Here is a 19,812-nt window from a genome sequence, read left to right on the forward strand (position 1 = left end):
GGGGGAGGCTGGCCACTTCTGACACAGCTCTAACAACTTGGCATAGTGCGTGACTAGACACTCTGGGCGATTTATACAGAGATGGCACACTACTGACGTTTGAGGCATTAGCGGAAGATACTGACTGGCCGGCAGGCGAATTCCTCTTACACACCTCCCTTCTGAGAGACATGTTAGCCGTCTAGGGAGACCTAACGATTGAACCACTGACACATTTACTATTACAATATTTATACGCAATGGGGGCAGGATCACATATAGTGCACTGGTTGGTGGAGGCACTACTTACACATACTCTGAAGCCGATGCAACAACTCCGAGTTTGTTAGGAGGCAGACAGAGGTCAGCCTTGGACTGATAAGGAATGGGACGCTGCCCTAGCTGGCTCTCTAAGTATGTACCGAGGAGCTCTAAATTTAAGCTTATACAAATGTACATCATACAGAGGGCGTACCTGTCACCCGACAAGATAAACAGATATTTTAACGTCACCACTTCTACATGCCCACGCTGCCAGCAGGTCAATGTGGATCTGCTTCACATGCTATGGTCCTGCGCTTCCCTTCAACTTTATTGGCAGGAAGTGGTTACGACCCTTGCCTTATGTAAAGACTCATCCCCGCCACTTACATGGGAAGTTTGTATTCTAGGGATTTATGCCAGATCCAAAAAAAACAGTCACGTCGAGATTCCAGGATCTGGGGCTGATAACCGCAAAGCGCTTAATTACTAAGAGGTGGAAACACGCAGATCCCCCAGAAGTGAATAGCTGGAAACGTTCACTCACAATATGGGCGAAGGCGGAAAGTACAGCATTACATAGAGAGAAAACAGCGGGGCTCCGCAAATACCCCATAGCGCAATATTGGGATACACTACTCACTGCCCTCAAACACGGCAGTACAGAGGAAGGTGATAATACCCAGTCTGTTGATCTGCAGTAAATACACTAGAGACTTTGTGCTAAGATGGATGGGGCGGTCACACTTAAGAGCGCGTAGCATGTGACCCCTAGTCCATTGTGGGAGATTACCCTGACCCTGCACAATCACTTGCGAAGTGGTACTCTTTACCATACGTACTGATCTAAACCCCATCCAGGCGAGGCACCATGTTGTAAAATTCCGAATATGCATTTTCATACCCAGACATGCTATATTGACTTTATTTGTATCTTTTCAATGGCAGTTTTCTATATTTCTTTTTTTTTTTTTTTTTTTGAAAAACCTTTATTGACATTTCAATCAATAACAAGTATGGGCCTACAACCCCCCGGGGCCGGCCGCTAAGCAGTCAGAGCAACAGAGATCAAATGTTAACACAGGTAGCACCTCGGGGAGCAGAATCTTCATGCTAATATAGTCTGGCCAGTGAACAGCGCAGGTAGGACACCAGGATAAAAAGGGTTTTCATTTTATAATGGAAAAAGACAGAAGGATCAGGTGCCGAACAATTTCCCAACAGCGATAAGAGGCAGGCAGAATGATAAACGTAAGCAATAAACAGCAATCTATTGGATCAATGGCGCAGACACAGGAAATTCAGGATGGGGAAGAATATCATGCCCAGCTGCGCCTGCAGTCCCCTGCCCTAAAGCCCAGAGAACACCCCGGAAATTGTGGCACACATGAAAAGGCAACGATTCACAACAAAGGAGGTGTACCACGCTGATCCCAAAAAAGAGAAAACAAGAAGAATCAGAGAAGAAAAAGGAGGCCATGGAAAAAGAGATTAAAGACTAAAGAATCCCCTCCCCCAACCCCCCACCCTGCACCTCTGCAGATGAGTACGGCCCCCCCCCCCCAGCAGTGTGCCTGTCGCCCTGGAACCAGACCCGAAATATAGAAGAAACAGGGAAAAAGGAGTAAGAAAAGAACCCCACCAGAAGGGGGGGTAGAGAGAGTATTAATAAACTGGAGGAGGGCCTTCAAAACAAGCCCCCGGCGTCTCCCTCCTGCACAGTATGTTTCCCCCAAAGCAAACAGTAAGCAACACAAAATCGACCATGTCAAAGAAAGATGGGGAGCATTTTGCACCTACTATACCGACAGTTATACCATGAGAGCACGCAACCCCGAGCCCGCCCGCCTATTAGCCGACCACCTCTGAAAGATCATTCTTATCCTTGGCCACTCTTGGCAAATCCGCCCATGCATACCCCTCGACCCGGCGCCATGTCCAATGCTACACGGTAAAGGAGCGTCCAAAAACGACCAGGAAGCGATGGAAGTCTCTGAGTACCAACCCAGTCAGCATTATCGAGGAACGTCTTTCCCAGTGCTGCCCCAGGATCTGCACTGCACACAAGGTCCAGGAAGGCGGAATCAGCCAGAGTAGACAACCGTTGCTTGAGTTTTCCCCGGGTCGCCGGAGGCCGCGCACCGGACAAGGCCACCCCCCCCCCCCTCAGGTCCAATACCTCCGGGACAGATCAGACCCACAGCCAGCCGATCACACAATAGTAGACTGTCCGGAGTTTCCAGCTGGTCACTAGTCACAGGGGTGGCCCCGACATTGTCATCCTGAGTGCAGTGCAGGAAGTCCCTGTGTATCTGAGGACAGGCAGGCCGCAACTGTCCCAACGCTGATGCCACACCATCAAGCCTACTCCCCAATACCCAAACGCCATGAAGCATGGTGGAATGAAGGGCACCGAGAGCCTCGAGAAGGTCACAGTACCCCAGCACAGCTCTCTGCGATCGCTCCGCTACGCTCCCCAGAGTCGCACACTCCCGCTCCTGCTGTGACCTGGTGGACAGGATGGTAGACTTCATCGTGACAAGATGGCCGCCGGGTAGGTCCAACCCGTATTGGGACCGGGACCCAGGGGCAAGCGCATCAAGGTCCATGTCGCTGGCAAACAGGGTTCCGGAGGCAGACCAAAAATGTATCCGTTATGTAGTCACAGGCAACCGTCGTCCCCACCACGGACCAGCGCCCGCGAAAATCCGGGAGCAGCCCGCAGGAATCAGGGCAAGTTACGGGCGGCGTTCGGGCAGCTCACCGTCGAAGGCAGAGGCAATCACCGGAGAGTCGTGGAACTGCCACCCCGGGCATGCACTTGTTCCGCTCCGCTTAGTGGTAGGAAGCGACCACGGCGAAATGTAGGCCGATAGTCGCACCGATCTGGCAGTCCGACTCCACCCAGTCACCAAAGGCCGCTGTTGTTAAACTGCCACCCGGCCAAGGTGTCCACTCGAGGTCCCGGCTCCAGGGCCGCACAGGCCGCAAATTGCAAATACCCGTTTCTCCGGCGGTACAGCCGCCAGAAACTTCGGAGTCACTCGATCGGTTGCCGCTCTCATTCACAAACACGGGCGCATAGCGCAGGCTGAGGATCTAATGCAGGATATCCGTGCGGGATACGGAGGTTCACGGAGCCGGGAGTCTACGCTGCCATCCCGGTCGCCATCTTGGCTCCTCCCCCGGCAGTTTTCTATATTATATTGTTAAGTTTTTCTTATAAATTAGAGAAAATATGTCTTATTGGCACTTTTCAGTGATTTCTTCTCGTTTCATCACACAACTCCCTTAAAGCAGTGTTGAAATGATTATGTCCTGTGACTATTTATATGCTTTGCGAACATGAGTGCCAGATACCGATAGGCTGGTCCCAACCTGATGTGTTATAACAAGATGTAGATGACCTTGAATGCAGATTAAGAATTGTGATGTAACCCTGCACATTAGAAATAGCACACAGTGATCCAAGAGTAAATCTTCTTTAGTGAAGCATGTATATGTAACAGTGGATAATATCCTAACTATTGTATCACATTGTTGAAATCCATAATGCTATTCTTTATTTGTTATTTGTATCATACATGCCTGAATATTATACTCAAGTATTCTGTATTGTAATGTGATATAAGAAATGATAAAATTCAGAAAATCGCAATAAAGATATTTAAACAAAAAAAATAGATGTCGAAAATGTACATGCATGTCCTTGTTATGGATAAGCTGGAAGCAGTGATTAATAAAAACAAGTTTAAAAAAAATCCAGAACTACTAAAATGATCATTGGGTTGCAAAGTTCTTCAGGACTGTTCTAGCACAGTCGAGGCAAGTTAAAGGGAAAGGATTTCTCTAACAGTCTCTAGTCGCAAATAACACACCACAGTATTCACAACAATGTCATTTACTTTCATTGGGAGTTTTTTTGCCGAGTGATACTCTAAGTGAGCAGTGCGCATCTGCACGGTTACAAGTCACGCAGTATTCATACTTTTAGTTTTGTAAAATGGTGTGCATCTGCATGGTATTTTCATGAAGGATTAGTACTTTTGCTTCAGTCTAAGTTGTGCGCATCCATGCAATAGTTACCAAGATGCACACAAGAAGCATGCAGCCTTGCAAGAGAGTGTCTGTTGTTTTATCCTTTCTTGTTCTTTATATTTCTTACTGGTTGTCTCCAGGAATCTGGAGCTGTACGCGGAGAAGGTGTGGGATCTGAAGAGAAGACTCCAGCAGGGCGCTCTGGCAGGTAAGCGGGAAACTGGGTGGGGAAAATGCTCACAGGAATTATGAAGAGAAGCCAAGCATCGGGCAGTGTCTGGGGCGTGGTTTTATAAATGCTTCTGGTCAAGATGGCTGCTCAGTATGAGGCAGCACATGCTAAGTTACAGTTCTCTTAAGAGCATGAGGTGGCACGTGCTTTTGCATACAACATTGCTGAACACGTCAAATGTTTCCACAATTACATTGATGGCCTCACAAACAGACTGTTGAATAACACTGGACTTTAGGAAATTTGTAGAAGTTTATGCTGGGGTGAAACAGAACTGGGGATGTGGAGGACCCTTGTGACCAGTTGTTAGAAGCATGGATACCATATGATGCACAGTCGGACCACTAAGCAGCCGACAAACCAGGCTAGCTGGATCATGAACCCTGGCATTCGCTTCATCCGCTGCGTCAGCTACCCTCCCTCTCTTCGTGTGAATAGCGAAGATCCACTGAGGCAAACCTGCACACTTGACAGCACTGTTGGTCATCGGTAAGATTTGGAAAGGACCTCTCCATCGGTTATCCAGGCAGCCCTTATGAACATGTTTCCTGACATCCACCCAATCACCTGCATTCAGACTGTGGCAGGGGACATATTTGTAGTCTTCAGTTGAGACATTCACCTGATGAGATAGATTTCACCATATCAACCAGACCTTTGCAAAAGCCTAGAACAATGTCATCAGTTATTGAAACTAGTGCTGCTGAAGGTACAAACAAAAGTCTCGGGAGGAGCCTAGCGCGCAACCAAGATGGCCGCGTAGGTGCGAGGCTCCCGAGGACCTCCGCAACCTCCTACGTCTATCCTGAATTCATCCTGCCTCGGATGAGGGGACTGTGTTGGTGAGCCTGAGCTGAGGTGGTACCCGTTTCCCGTTCTCAAATCGGACCTCGGGTGCCGGAGTGAGCACCGATTGAAGTTTGCGGCCTTCTCCTCGCCGGACCCCGGATTTGCGCTGAGGGGTGACCCAGTGACAAAGTGAACAACAACGGCGGGCCGGGCCTGGCGAGTCGCGTACCCCGCACTTTCGCTTTCGCACCCCCTTGCCGTCTCTGCAGGGTTGGGTCACGGGGCTCTTTGTGTTGGTGTGGCCTCGCTGGGAGACCCTGCCTGCCTGCCGGCTGTGACCCACCCCGCCGATCTGGGGTGGCCCCCCCGGAGCTCGTGGCCCTGATTGCCTGCCCTCCACGGCGTTGCTGGTGCGATTGGGAGACCTGTGGCGATGGCCACGAAACAAGATGGAGACCGGTCAAAGACCAAGTCGACCCGGCGTGGCACCGTCCACCAGGCCAACAGTATGGACCGCTATACCCTCCAGAAGGGATCTCCCGGTGGACCGCACAAGTCCCCTGAGGGCCCTCCTGATGCCCCGGACCTGCCCACGGATCTGACTCTGCAGGACGTCATGGGCGCCATTGCCGAGATGAAGACCTCGGTGGGCCAGCGGTTCGACACTCTGGCACAGAAGATCGACGCGGTCCTCGTGGATGTTGGCCTGGTGAGGGCTGATCTTTCCAAGACCAACGACTGAGTTGATTCTTTGGCCCACACCGCATCGGGCCTTACGACTGAGGTGGCGGCACTACAAACGGAGGTGCGCCGGCTTAGTCAGGCGAGCGCACTGATGGATCTGCGCCTTGAGGACTCAGAGAGTCGGGCCTGGAGGAATAACATCCGCATCATCGGGGTACCCGAGGGACGGGAGGAAGCGGCGGCAGATCTATTTGTGGAGGACCTGATCGCTACCCATCTCCAGCCTCGGGGGCTGAGTAAACTTTTTGCCGTGGAGAGGGCCCACAGAGTTCCCGGGGGAAGGCCGAAGGTCGGGGCCCCTCCGCGACCTCTCATTGCCCGGATTTTCAACTTTCGGGACAGGGACGCTATCCTGCAAGCCTCCAGACTGCATGGGCCGGTTAAGCTTGAAAATATGGAGGTGAACTTTTACCCTGATTTCACCCAAGCGGTCCAGAAGCAGAGACTGAGCTTCCTAGACGTCAAACGCCGACTTCGGGACCTAAACTTAAAATACGCCATGCTCTTCCCGGCCAAGCTGCGAGTGGAGGTAGAGGGTCGCACGCACTTTTTTGATCGTCCCGAAGCGGCCGGGGACTGGCTGGACACTCTGTCTGGGGATCGTGATCGAGGGGGCGGGGGGGGCGGCGGGAGGAGACGGCCCACTGGATCGGGACTGAGGGGTTAATATTGGGCCTCACTCTGGACGAATATGATGCCACTTTCGATCAAGCGTCTGTCTGTGTAATTTCCCCTCCCATGGAGGTTGTGTGGGGTCTAGTGGGGGTACTCTTCCTCCTCTAGGGGGTTTAGCTAGTTTCATTATATAGGGGCGACAGGCATACTGCACGTTAGGGGGGCTGTCCGGGCTCATGCAGGGGTGCAGGGAGGGGGGAGTTTTGTTGGGGTGGGTGGGTTGGGGTGGGGTGTTGTTCGTTTTCACCACAAGGCAAAAGAATCATTGTGTTAGCTCTATAGTGCTCTCTGGGGGACGAGTGATGGCCTCTGTTTATGATGGGGGGTAGGGAACTAACTTTGTTGTCCTGGAACGTTAACGGACTGGGGGACAGGATTAAACGGGGTGTGGTCCTGCAGTTCTTGAAGCGAATTTCGCCCGATATAGTTTTTCTGCAGGAGACACACCTCATTGGCAACTCCTTTTGCGCCATGAATCGGCGGGGCTACCGCCTTGTGGCCCATTCGGGCTTCACGTCTGGTTCAAGGGGTGTGGGCATTATGGTTAAGAACTCGCTCCCGTTGGAGATTGATGAGGTGCTCCATGACGACAGGGGACGTTACACGGTTCTGGTGGGAAGAATGGAGGGCAGAGTGGTCGTTTTTGTGTCAGTATATGTCCCGCCGGGGCTGCAGTCGACTACCTTTGCGGATCTGGGGCGCCTCCTCCTTGGCCTTCCGGGGGGGATTCTAGTGGTGGGGGGGGATTTTAATGCGGTAGTCTCCGGAACTGTGGATCGTCACCCCCCTAGGGACCTCCCCCGGGCCCAAGCGTGGCTATCTGGCCTCTTGGATACTTTGGGATTGGTGGATTGTTGGCGTTTAAAACATCCCACGCAGCTACAGTATACCTTCCATTCGGGGGCTCATGGTAGTCTCTCACGGCTAGATTATGTCCTGGTCCCGGCGGCTTATGTGGGGAGGGTGGGAGAGGTGCGCCATTTGGCACGGGGTATCTCGGACCACTCCCCGCTCTTGTTGCACTTTGATATTTTTCCGAGGGGAGAGGATAGGGTGGTCCCGATCAATCCCTGGTACCTGCGCGACCCCACCATTCGCGCAGAGTTGATTAAATCCCTTAAGCGCTATTTTGACGAGAATGTGGGGTCCGTGCCATCGGCAGTCTCACTGTGGGAGGCGTTCAAGACAGTACTCCGAGGAGAGGCCCTGTCCCTTATTTCCCACTCCCGGAGGCGCGAGCGGGAGGAGGTGACCCGTTTGGAAGCTGAGATAACCGAGTTGGAGGGTAATCTAGAATGTGGGGTGACGGACGCCGCATTACATGTTCTCCAACTCAAGCAAGCGGCCTATAGGGCCCTTGTCACGGAGGCGGCCAGGGGCCTCAGTAGAGAGCAACAGGGGAGACTGTATGATGTGGGTGATAAGGCTGGTAAATTGATTGCGTGGCTGGACAAAAAGGAGAGAGCGAGTCGAGTAGTCCCGTTGATTGAGAAAACGAATGGTGTGTATGTCACTGAACCGGAAGAAATTGTCTCCTGCTTCGCGGATTATTTCCGTGGGGTGTATTCCCCGGTGTCTTCCCGCTCTGAAGAGGATTCCCATGCCCTTCTCAGAGATATCGCGCTGCCTTCCCTTTCGGAGGAGGACAGAGTGTCGTTGGACGCCGCTCCAACCTCTGACGAAATCGCCCTCGCCATACGTTCGGTCGCTTCCGGCAAGGCCATGGGTCCTAATGGTCTTCCCATCGAGTTGTATAAGTTGAGACCGGATATGCTGGCGCCACATCTCCGTGCTATGTTCCTTGCGGCCCACTCGGTGGGCTCCCTCCCGCTGGACCAGCGTCTAGCTACCATCGTGGTTATCCACAAGGAGGGGAGGCCTCGGGACCGGGTTACATCCTATCGGCCCATTTTGCTATTGAATGCGGAGCCCAAAATTCTCGCCAAGGTGTTGGCCAATCGGCTGGTCGGCGTAGTGGGTGACTTGGTTCACCAGGACCAGTCCGGCTTTATTCCCCATCGCAACACAGCCCTTAACTTGCGGCGTTTGCATGGGGTGCTCGCACGTGTCCCGTTCATACGGGAGCCGGCCATTTTGGCGTCCTTGGACGCCACTATGGCGTTTGACACACTTGAATGGCCATACATCTGGGCGACGCTCGCGAAGTTTGGATTTGGCACAGGGTTTATCAGTTGGGTTAAATTGTTGTACTCGGGCCCACTGGCGCAGGTGGTGGTGAACGGTAGAGTGTCGGCTCCGTTCGAGTTGGGCAGGGGCACGCGGCAGGGCTGCCCTTTATCGTCGCTCCTTTTTGCGCTTGCCTTGGAGCCCCTGGCGGAGTGGCTGCGGTGGCATCCTTCTATCCGTGGTCTCCGTTGGACCCCCGAGTATGAGGACCGCGTATCTCTATACGCTGATGACATTCTCTTGTACCTGGCCTCCCCACGTAAATCACTGATAGTACTGGTTGATGTTTTGCATTCATTTGGTCGTAACTCCGGCCTTGTCATCAACTGGGCTAAATCGTGCGTGTATGTTCTCTCTGGGGAGGCTCCTATCCTCCCGCGGGGCTGTCCTATCCAGATCGCCCCGCAGGGATTTAGGTACCTGGGGGTCTTCATCACTCTGGACCCGGAGGCCCGGTATGATCGGAACTTGCTTCCCCCCCTCCAGCGCCTGAAGGAGGATGTCGCGCGCTGGCGGCGCTTGCCGCTCTCGCCGCTCGGCCGGGCGGCATTGTTTAAGATGATGTTGCTGCCACGTTTCCTGTACGCTCTGCAGAATACTATGGACCTCGTCCCGGCGCGCTACTTCCGCGAGGTGGAGAGTTTGCAACGCCGCCTGTTCTGGGACGGGAGGCCGCGTATCGCCCTGGTGAAGCTGACGCTCCCATGGTATGACGGGGGGATTGCCCTCCCGGATATCAAACGGTACTATTGGGCCTCCCAGCTGGCTGCGATTAATCACGGCCTATACGGGCCCGCCCTAAACCTGGCCTTTGAAATGGATAAGATGCTACTGCCGGGTGGTGACTATAATCGAGCGCTCTACTCCAGCGCGCCCGACGCACGTCTGACGGGCCCCACGCGTGTCATGGTACGAGTGTGGCACGCGGCTAATGTGGCGATGGGGTGGAAGGATCGTTTGACCCGGGCGTCACCACTATACGCGTCCGAGCAGTTGGGCTCCCTGTGGACCTCGAAGGGCTTCGAGAAGTGGGACATGATAGGCATCAGCAGGGTGGGGGATCTCTGGACGAGGGGGGGATTTAAAACGTTCGAGATGCTGCAGACGGAATTCCAGTTGCAGGACAGGGAGTACTTTCGGTATCTGCAGATCCGTCATGCACTATGCTCCGTCTTCCCGGACGTTGCCTCCATCTTGGAGTATTCCCCCCTGGAGGATAGAGTGCTGGATGGACACGTTCCGGAAAGCACGATCTCACTAATCTATAAAAAACTGATTAATGACCGCTCGGGATTGCTGACTACCCTTCGTGAGGCTTGGGTTGCCGATGGACTGGAGCTGGACGACGAGGACTGGATCTCTGCGGTGGCCTCCCCGAAAGAGGTGGCCATACCGGCCCGCCTTCGCTTCGTCCAGCTCAAGATACTCCACAGGGTCTACATGACGGGGCCAAGGCTCCTGCGTATGGGCTATGCTGTGGACGGGTTGTGTAAGCGAGGGTGTGGTGCTTTGGGGACCTTTCTGCATATCTTGTGGGAATGCCCAGAGGTGGAGCGATTCTGGCATGGTGTGCATGAGGTCCTGCGAGTGGTTACGCGTGTGGCGCTGCTGCCCGAAGCGAGGAGATGCCTGTTGAATGTGTGGGAACCAACCGACTACTCGGCGCCACAGACGTGGTGGGTGACTCTGGGATATATGGTGGCCAAGCGCGATGTTGCTCAACTGTGGGGTTCCCAGAGGTCCCCGACTGTCTCGGCCTGGAAGGAAAATATGGATTGGTGCATGTTTCGGGAAAAGGTGGTGTATGTGGCGAGAGGTAAGCCTGGGACATGGGTCAAAGTATGGGGCCCCTGGAACGCCTACCGCGGGGGAATCTGTGCCCCGCCGTTATTGCCCGATCCATCGCCTGCCCCGTCCCCTTAGCCGATTTATCTCTCCGGTACCGGGCATTGAGTCCACCCAGTCCCTGTCCTGACCTCTTCCCCCTCTTGATACTCCTATGGATTGGTAGGGTCCCCCTTCTAGGGGAGCACATGCTGCTGTTTCCGATTGTGGGTTGCCTTGTGGGTTTGTTTTTCTTGTTGTTATTTAAGTTCAAAATGAAACCGTTCTGTGGGGTCCGGATGGTGTGGCTATCAACGCTGCTAACTCCTGTGCATCTTCCTCAGCCGCAACATGCGCTCTACAGTGTGTATCATATGCTCCTTTTGTCTGCTAGCGGCCGGCCGGAAGGTTGTAGGCCCATCTTTGTATATATTTTGAATTTTGTAATAAACGGTTTAAAAAAAAAAAAAAAAAAAAAGTCTCATTGCCCTGCCCATCAGTATCTAATGAGGAGTCAAACCATTGTCCTCATATTCTCATACCATATTCTCATATTCATCAAAACAAGAGGAAGAGCTTCAGGCCACAATCCCTGCCTGATCTCAAAAGCTGTGCAGATTTTTTGTAACACTTCATTCTTAAAATGTGCGCTATGGTCGGTCTCAATAGATGCTGAGAGGCCAAATCTCGGAAGCAACTCCCTCAACAATAATTTGGCAACTGCAAGACTACCTACACTTCTTTGCGAAATGCTTCCACCCATTTTGAGAACAGGCAGACCATCAACAAAACCTGCTTCAAGCCATTTTATTGTGGCATCTCAATAAAGTCTGCCTGCTGACTTGTAAATGGGCCTTAAATTTGCCAATATGATTCATAACCCCAACAGTTTTCTTCCCCTAATTATTTAAGTGACATATCAGAAAAAGGCTACACACATCCTCAGCAACATGTTGAAATCCTGTATTCTCCCAGTACTTACGGAAGATTTTAACCAGGTTGTCCTGCATGAGTTTGATAATGCACAAATTACACATAGGCTGCAACATTGAATCTGGTAAAACATATTTCGGTTCTGAATGTACATACAAATCCTGATAATTCTTTTTATAACCCAAATCCTCCCATTTTATTTTCTCATTTTCAGGGGCATCCTCTTGCAAATCCCTCCATTTACCTATTCGCTGCTAGACCTTCCCCCCTCCCCTAAGCCTTGTTTTGGCTACTTGGGATAGTTCACGCTTAGGGCCCTGTAACGTTTTGTCCATATAAGGTATCCACGTCAAATTTGCGTCCTTTTCTTCCTGCATTCAGAGGATTTTAAAGGTACCCAGAGTTTGTGGATTGCCCTGGAGGGCACTGAGAAATTAGCCAAAATACAACTACACTTTATTTTTTTTAGGAAAAATGGGGGAAAAGTGCTGCAGAAAAAAGCGTCTGTTTTTTCTCTGTAAATGATATCACCAAAGGGTTTGTGGTGCTAAAATCACCATCTTCACAGCTTTCAGGAACAGGCAGACTTTTGTCAGAAAACCAAGATTTTCTACACAGTTTTGACATTTTACTGGGACATAGCCTATTTTTCCAATGTTTTATGCTTTCACCTCCTTCCAGTTAGTGGTAGAAATGGGTGTGAAATCAATAATGGATCCTGGAAAGCTATTCGTTTCCAATAAATAGACAACGGTTTGAATTCAGCAGTGTGTCATTTTTGTAGATCCTTCAAGGTTTTCATATAGAAACTAACAGTTTAAATCAACAAATATTGAAATTGAGTTGAAAAAAACTGCCAATTGTGCCAATGTTTTCAGCTGTAACTTCTTGTAAGTATGGCAGATTTTTTAAAGCAATATACCGTTATTTCTGCTGGACCCTTCTGGTTGCAGAGATATATAGGACTTGTAGGTTCGACAAGAACCCGAGTTACACAGAATCAGTAACTGAGCTGTGCCTTGCAATGGTTTTTCATTGTGTTTATAGCAATTCATTTGGTAAAATATAAAAAGTGAAAAATAGGTGTCAAGGAAACTTGTGTATTTCCTAAATGGGAACACAATATAAAGGTTAGAATTAGTGGTTATTTGCAAATCTCCGAAATTGTGGGTACCCTTACTAGCATGTGAATTAGAGGACATTTTTCAAAATGGCTTCTTTTTTACACATTCTTACAATGGCAGAAATGCATAGAACATCAATTGGTAATAACACTTGTTCTACTGTTCTGTGTTCCCCCATTTCTCCTGATAAAAATGGTACCTCACTTGTGTGGGTAGGCCTAGGGCCCACGACAGGAAACGGACCAAAACGCAACGTGGGCCCATCATATTTTTACAGTGAAAACTGACCCTTTATTCGCAGTGTCCCTAACTGTGGATTTTGGGCCCTAGCTCAGCTGGCAGCTAGGGAAACCTAGCAAATCTCTACATTTTGTAAAACAAGACAACCAGGGGAATCCAGGATTGCATGACTTTTGTGGCTCTCACCAGGTTCTGTAACCCAGAATCCCTTGCAAACCTCAAACTTTGTCAAAAGAATACAATTGTCCTCATATTTCTGTGACGGAAATGGCTGGAATCTGTGGGGAGCCACAAACTTCCAACCACCCAGCATTACCCCAAGTCTGCAGATAAAAATTGTACCTCACTTGTGTGTGTAGGCCTAGTGCCCGTGACCGGAAAAGACACAAAACGTACTGTGGAGACTTCAAAAGTATCGATCACAAAAAGACTTGGTTTTGCGAGGGAGTCACCTGCGTTTTTGGTCCCGGGCTCAGCAACCATCTAGGGAAACCTACCAAAGCCAGACATTTCTGAAAACTAAACATCTAGGGGAGTCCAAGAAGGTGTGGCTTGCATGGATCTCCCAACATTTTCCTACCTAGAATCCTCTGCAAACCTCAAATTTAGCTAAAAAGAAATCACATTTTCCTCACATTTCTGTGGGGGAATGTTGTGGGATCACCAGGATGCCACAACTTTTCTACCACCGAGCGTTTCCCCAGGTCTCCTGATGAAAATGGTACCTCACTTGTGTGGGTAGGCCTAGTGCCCGCGACAGGAAGTGGCCCAAAACGTATTGTGGAGACTTCAAAATTATCGATTGCAAAACTGTCTGCTTATGTCACCTTTGTTTTTTTAGTCCCGGGCTCGGCAGCCATCTAGGGAAACCTACCAAACCCAGACATTTCTGAAAACTGAAAACTTCATGCATGTAGGCCGTGTGTGTGTGTGTGTGTGTGTGTGTGTGTGTTTTGCCCCATTGAGGCCTACTGCAATCTAAGGATCTGCTGGGGACCACAAGCAGAAACAGCTGTCCGCTAGGGTGTGCTGTACCTAAGGTTGTAGGCTTATGTATTTTCTTCCCTGTAGGCCTCAGGTGCTGCACCATGCATCCTGCACCTAGTGTGCAGTGGGGCCCAGCTGCGGGGCTTCCCAGCCCTGCCCCACACACGCACCTTTCAGAATGGCAGACAGGTCCGAGGTGGGGCCCCACCTCGCTGGCCTCAGTAACAGAAGCAGCTGACGGGGCCCAATGGGGCAACGACTTACTTTCCACTGCCGCCCACGCCCTCCCGCAGCCACCTCGATGTGCAGCCTGGTGGTTGTGTCCACCACCTAGCCTGCCCATCCCCGACTAGGCCAAGGGAGCCTCAAGTATGGATCTGGTCAAGGAGAAAGCAAGCATCAAGGCCGATTACCCCAAAGGCGGTTCACAGCTGCTGCGTCATCTCAGTCAAGGCCGCATCCCAGGCCGGCACAGCCTGAGCCTTTTTTCTTCACTTCGGCAGTCTCCCAGCAGGGAAAGAAAGGGCTCGGCAGTGCACCGCAAATGCTAGTAACTTGTGAAAATGAGCCTGTGCACACGTCTTAAAAGTAAAACAGAGTAAGTACTCTGTCTATCAGGATCCGACAATACAGTACAGGTATACACTTTTAAGAAACAATCGCAGGTTAAAAATGTAAATGTGGTGTTCTTTTATTCTTGCAAGATTGCCCAGCCAACACGTGTTTCGTCTGGGTGAATAACCCTAGACTTCATCAGGGCTGTAAGGATAAGCAGTAAAAACAACAATGTCTAAGTCACATGAATATGGCAGTAATCTCAAGATACTGTCAATGGCGACAACTGTGGATCGGTGAGCACCCAAGGTGGGTAAAACCGTGACATCATTGCGTGTAAACAGCACGAAGATGTGAGGTGATGCATCGCAGTGACTGGCCCAACTAAGTGGTGAAACACAGAGGTGGTAATTACACAAAGTTAAATCAGTATTATAACCATAGGTAGACACACAGACAGGTAATGCTGACATTTTGAGGAAACTGTTGAAAAGGACAGGAATAGTGATATACAAGGAGTCATGTGAGAGCAGAGGGAAGGGGAGATAACAGGAAAGTGTAGGAGCGCCGGAGAGTTATGTGGTGAGTCAAAGTAAGAGAGAGAAGATGCAGTGATTGCACAGTGTGGTGAACTAAGGAGAACCGCACTACGACATTGCAGTTGATGAGCGGCAGCATGCTCTGTCGAAAGAGACAGTGATCTACAGGTCTGAAACGTAAGGAATCAAGATCCCACAAAAAGGGTCCTACCTGGAGGCAAGTGAAGGAGATCAGAAATCTGAAGGAAACAAATTAGGGGGGAGATGTCAGGATGGGAAGGAGGGGTGATGGAGGCATGGAAATGAGTGGAATGGAACGGAGCTCACCTCTCTGCCGGTTGTATCACGAACTCCGGAAGCGGGTTCAGAAGGTGTGTGACAACATAATCCACTATAAAAGGGAAACATCCAGTGTGAGGGAGAACTAAAGGGAGGTGACAGTCCAAATGGACAGAACAAATGGGTATGTCCTCTCACCTTCCAAATGATAGTTGAGGCTCAGGTCACACGGATGATTTTAAAAGGGTGGTGAGGGCACAAATATGGTCCACCACGAGAGATACAATTTATTAATGGAGACAGCCAGGGGCCTGGCAAGGCTGTAACAAGAAGAGTAAAACGATGTATTGACACAATGTATCCCACACGTATATTGGAATGGGTGAGTGATCAGTAATTAACGTCCTAAATGTGGTAGCCTTAGGCATATCTTACCACCACGCCCATCCATACCGGGATGTGCCTTCCACTTGACTTATGTGGACTTATGTGGGGATGTCGCTATCACATTTAAGATGTTCATTACTGATCACTCACCCATTCCAATATACGTACCAAACATGCAACCCTCCTCCCCCTCAGGCACCGTCATTGTTAACTACTCCCTGCCACTTATCATTCAAATTATAGTATTTTTTTGATACCATGGATTATATGACAATTTATTTCTCATGTTCTGCTGCATTAACAGGGCTGTTGGAATAGGTATCTAAAATGATCTCTGATTCTGCATATTCTGTTCTGTATGTTGCATATTCGACACCATATTACTGGATTTTGCTGAAATTGCTCTAAATTCACCTGAACCCTTTTAGAATTCTCTCTACATTCTTTTTTCCAATGTTCAATCCTTCCACAGTAATGACATGATGTATTCTTTTTCAAATTTTGCATTCATTCCATCACCCTTAACTTGCATTCCTTGATTCCTCCCGTTCACTCCATTCTGCATGAAATTCATATTTGAAACTTTTTCGAAATGTTTTGTCTGAGCAGTCATCAACGTCTCTTTGAATTTCTTCTGCCTTGTCTCAAAATAGTAACCACTATTTTTGGCAGCATTGATGAGATCTTGAAGTTGCCAAATAATTGTAGGGACTATTAGTACTTGAAAACATGCATTACCTTCTTATTCTTTAGGTTCCTGTGTCATTCTCAAAATCTTTTCCCAATTTAAAATCTTTTCAGGAACCTGCTTTTTCAAATAATCAATCACTGTCTTGTATTTGCCTGCTATCTCAGCTCCTGGCACATTATTAGGACCAAGCCTTGTCATCATAAAACTATATTTTTGATCACAAAGATCTTGTAAGGTACATCTAAATACATACATATACATATAACACCATAAGAGATCATTTAAAATGACAAGGTTACCTTCTAGCTAACACAGAAGCTGGTAAGTTATTAGCAAGGGAGTACAATTTGCATATTAAGAACAGCAATCTAATGATTGCACGTAATCACATATATACATAAATAGTGCCAAAAGTAGACAATTCATTTCAATACAATTGATTAAGTAATCAAAACATCATAAAACATAGATAAGGGAGGTAATACTAAAAAGACATATGTCCATTAAAAACAGCCATGAAAAAGTATCACACAGTGCACGGCGAATGTCTAATCCATAGGGCCATCAGGAATTTCGCTAAACCAAATACCACATTTCTCCTTGTGTCTGTGCTAAATATTCTAGGCACTTCAGAATAATGTCTACGTCCAATGCAACTACATAACGAAATTATCCATTTGACTCCCAAATTTTCGTAGTAGGGACAAAAGAATAATAAATGGACCAGGGATTCAGGACCTCTTTTGCATGCTGGGCATGTGTCATCACAGAGAGCTTTGCTTTGCCAACTGCTACAGAACACCTTGGTAGTGACTTATACCTAAATTGTAAAAATTATTTCTGCGCCAAGGGTGGGAAAATCTCATTGATTATATCTTCATATTGAGGGAAAGCTTTAAAAGCAACAAATTGCTGAACAAGCAAATCCCTTGCATTGGAGACACTCCACCATAGCAATTTCTCAGTAGACTTCCTTAACCCTATCTCTTGTAATCTGGGACATCTTCTCAGGATCGGTCCAATAAGATTGAAGACCAAATTTCCTTAAGAGTGCCCTAAGTGAACAGAACCAGGAGATATTGCTTTCCCCTATGGGATCCCATGAGGTCCAGTAGGCCTACTCAATAGGGGATAAGCGCTTTTGTGGACCACAATCGATGCCAGAACTTTAGGAGCCTACACTCCATTTTGTGTGCAATCTTCCTTTGAGCCAAGTCGAGGAAACGTGGAATCAGGGGGAGCTTGTTGGAAGTTTGAGGAGAGATGTTATAAAGTGGCGTTCAGTCACAGAAAGGCAATCAGTATTCCCACTACCCCTTAATTCTGCTCTGTAAATAACTGAGTCTACGGTTTTAGTGTTATAAATTTCTAGTGCTGGGGCTATTTTGCCTGACACAGTTCTTTTGTGAATCTTTATTATGTGGGAGGTTTGTTGGATGAGTGAGATATGGACTTTCTCAAGATGCGGGGCCTAGCTCAAGTTTGGGGTTAAACGTATCCCTAGATAGTCAAAGGTGGAAACCAGTTCAATAGGGCGATCCCCAATGGACATGCATCTCTTGGATGTCTTCTGAGTACCATTAGAAAAGACCATATATTTTGTTTTTGAATCATTTAACTCCAATCCTCGCTCATCACAAAAAATAGTTTAAATCATTCAATAATTGCTGTAGCCCTTGGGAAGACTTAAATAACAATAATGTATCATCAGCAAAGAGAGGGGCCGGAGCCCTTCTCTCGTCGACTCTAAGGGCATTGCACCCATCCCTATCCAGGTACCCAACTACTCCATTTATAAAAAGTGAGAATAGAATGGGCACTAAAATGCATCCTGTCTAATTCCATGCCTGATCGGGATGGGCGCTGTTAGCTGCCCCTCCTCACCCCTCCTAACATGAGCCTTGTTGGCTTTGTGTGATCTCATCAAATATCCAATAAGTTTAGTGGACTCCTCATCTCGGCCAACACCTTTCAAAGCTTACCCCGGGGAACCAGATCAAAAGTGGTACACAGGACCACGGATGATACCCCCATTTAATAATACTTTTTCTAATAAGTACAGATGAAATGAAAGAGCTGGTTCATTGTGCTGATGTTGGCAACAAACCCAGCTTGGAAATCAGACCGAAGGTTCCATTCTGAGATCCGCTTCTGGAGGCGGATCAGAATTTGTTTGCAGAATATTTTCTGCAGGGTGTCTATTTATTTATTTTATTTATTTATTTAGAAGTTTGTTAAGCGCTCAGCTACCCCCAACGGGGGTGTCCCGGTGCTGAAGACATCTAGTGAGGTTCAGTGATGTCCAGGGGGAAAAAGAATGGGCTAGGTCAAGGAGAACAGCCAGGTCGTAAGTTTCTTTCGAAACATAGGCTCTGAAGTCAGAAATCTCAGTTCCAATGGCAGATGATTCCATAGTCTGGAGGTGGCTACTGCAAAGGCCCTTCCTCCCGTACGCGCAAGACGAAAACGGGGGCAGAGCATTAGGCGAAGATGGTTAGATCTGAGATTCCGAGATGCTTGTGAGATCTTCAGTCTGTGTCTCAGGTAAGCGGGGCCTCGGCCTTTAAGAGCTCTAAAAGCAAGGGTCAGGGATTTGAACTGAATACGTAGTCTCACTGGGAGCCAATGCAGTTTGATCAGGTGAGGTGAAATGGAATGACGGTAGGGAACATTGCAAATCAACCTGGCCGCTGAATTCTGTACTGTCTGCAATCGATTAATGAGGTACGCCGGGGCTCCAACATACAGACTATTTGCGTAGTCCAAATAGGATGTTATAAGGGCGTGGACTACTGTCTTGCGTGAATCTAATGGTATGAAAGGGATGATTTTTTTGATCATATGGAGCTTTCCAAAATAGGACGCTGTGACTTTATTAATTTGGGTTTTGCAGGAGAGGGCAGTTTCAAATTGGAAGCCCAGATTGCGGGCAGCTTGGACAGGTACAGGGGGAGGCTTTAATTCAGCCGGCCACCAGAGGCTAGTGGAGATGGGGGATTTCTGATTAAAAAATAAGACTTCCGTCTTATCTGTATTCAGTTTTAAATTATTTGAGGACATCCAAGAGGCGATATTCACCATGCAGTGGCGAAAATTTAGCAAAGAGCTTTTAGAGTGATCTTTGAAAGAAAACACCAGCTGAGTATCGTCAGCATAAAAGATCACTCTGACGCCCCATGATTCCACCACTTTTGCCAAAGGCTTCAGGTATACGTTGAACAGGAGCGGGCTGAGGGCAGATCCCTGTGGAACCCCCCATGTCAACGGTTTCTTGGTGGAAAAGAAAGAGCCCAGCATCACTTGTTGAAATCGATCCGTAAGGAATGATTTGACCCAGGCGAGTGGGAT

Source organism: Triturus cristatus, chromosome 10 (assembly GCF_964204655.1).
Source record: "Triturus cristatus chromosome 10, aTriCri1.1, whole genome shotgun sequence".
NCBI lineage: Eukaryota > Metazoa > Chordata > Amphibia > Caudata > Salamandridae > Triturus > Triturus cristatus.